Here is a 2175-nt window from a genome sequence, read left to right on the forward strand (position 1 = left end):
GACGTGACGAGGTTGGTACTAGGTGGGGATTGAACTAGGGACCCTCGGGTTGTGCACGGCCACTCTGTCACCGCGCCACGCCGTACGACCATATAATCTCACTAAAACACTAGTAACACAATAAGCAGATAAGGGATTTTCCAGAATTATCCTAGTAAATGTGTCTAATAACATCTGAATCGCTCCCACTGCCCTCACCTTTTTTTTTCTTTCTAGTCCTTCACTCTCACTTTCCTCATCCACGAATCTTTCATCCTCGCTCAAATTATCGTCGCTTTCTCGGTCCGAATCGCTCTAGCTGCTGGTGGCCATGATTGTAAACAATGTTCAGATGTGAGGAGCTCCACAACCCGTGACGTCACGCACACATCGTCTGCTACTTCCGGTACAGGCAAGGCTTTTTTATTAGTCAACAAAAGTTGCAAACTTTATGGTGGATGTTCTCTACTAAATCCTTTCAGCAAAAATATGGCAAAATGATGAAGTATGACACATAGAATGAAATAAGAACATCTCATTTCAGTCGGCCTTTAAAGCATGTGGCAGCTCATCAATCATGCACATCATCGACTTCTTCACTTTCTTCCACTGCAAACTCACTTCTTAGGGCACAAAGTTGCAAGTTGAAGTCCGACTGGAAGAAGCCAAAGAAGGAGAAAAGGATGAAAAAGAGAAGTTGTGGTGAGTGAAAAAAAAAAAAAGATGACATTTGAAGTCAGCCGCGAAAAAACGAAGAGAAAGTTGAGCTGAGGAGTTTTATTTCTAGCGAGGATCCCAAACGTGTGCTCAGAGCGTGACGGCGCTCTAAAAGAAGAAAAGACAATATTGACCTCCAGTTAAAAAAAGTCCACAAAACCAAAAAGGAAAAACATTCAAAGCTGAAACTGCTGACAAAATTATAGGATGAAAGGAAGAATAAACATTACACAACTTTGAAAGTCTAACCAACCACTAAACTATTCTGACACACCTATTATTATTATTATTATTATTATTATTTTGACATGAACATTATATTATCAACAAGACTAATATATGCAACAAATAATCAATAATGTATTACACATATACAATAAATAAATAAAATAATTATTAATATTAACATTTTATTCTTCAGTATAATTGTAGTATTAATTGTATCAAATTAAATAATACTAACTTTATTTTAACTATATTTTTATAGTAAATCAAATATTAAAAATACATAATTCTCAGTTTTATAATTTAAATGAAAATTATATGAATAATGTTATTAATATTATGTGATTACAAGTAATATTTTATATTAAGAGTTTATTACAAGTACGCAATAATATAATTATAATTAAATGTTTTTTATTATTAATACAAATTTATTTTTAGAATTAATAGTACAACTCATATTTTAGTATCAAATGAAATAATACTAACAATTATATTTTTATAGTAAATCAAATATCAAAAATACATCATTCTCAGTATTATAATTTAAATGAAAATTATATGAATAATGTTATTAATATTATGTGATTACAAGTAATATTTTATATTAAGAGTTTATTACAAGTATGCAATACTATAATTATAATTAAATGTTTTTTATTTTTAATACAATTCTATTTTTAGTATTAATCGCACAACTCATATTTTAGTATCAAATGAAATAATACTAACAATTATATTTTAATAGTAAATCAAATATTAAAAATACATAATTCTCAGTATTATAATTTAAATGAAAATTATATGAATAATGTTATTAATATTATGTGATTACAAGTAATATTTTATATTAAGAGTTTATTACAAGTATGCAATAATATAATTATAATTAAATGTTTTTTATTATTAATACAAATTAATTTTTAGTATTAATAATACAACTCATATTTTAGTATCAAATTAAATACTAAACATTTTATTTTAATAGTAAATTAAAAATAAAAATTATCATTAGTAATACATGTTGGCCCTGCGATGAGGTGGCGACTTGTCCAGGGTGTACCCTGCCTTCTGCCCGATTGTAGCTGAGATAGGCGCCAGCGCCCCCCGCGACCCCGGAAGGGAATAAGCGGTAGGAAATGGATGGATGGAATACATAATTTTCCGTAATTATATTAATAATAATTAACAATGGATTTGTTGTCACGCCCGTAAGATTATGTTTAGTTTTTTGGACATTTAGTTCCGTCTTTG

Source organism: Nerophis ophidion, linkage group LG15 (genome assembly GCF_033978795.1).
Source record: "Nerophis ophidion isolate RoL-2023_Sa linkage group LG15, RoL_Noph_v1.0, whole genome shotgun sequence".
Taxonomy (NCBI): Eukaryota; Metazoa; Chordata; class Actinopteri; order Syngnathiformes; family Syngnathidae; genus Nerophis; species Nerophis ophidion.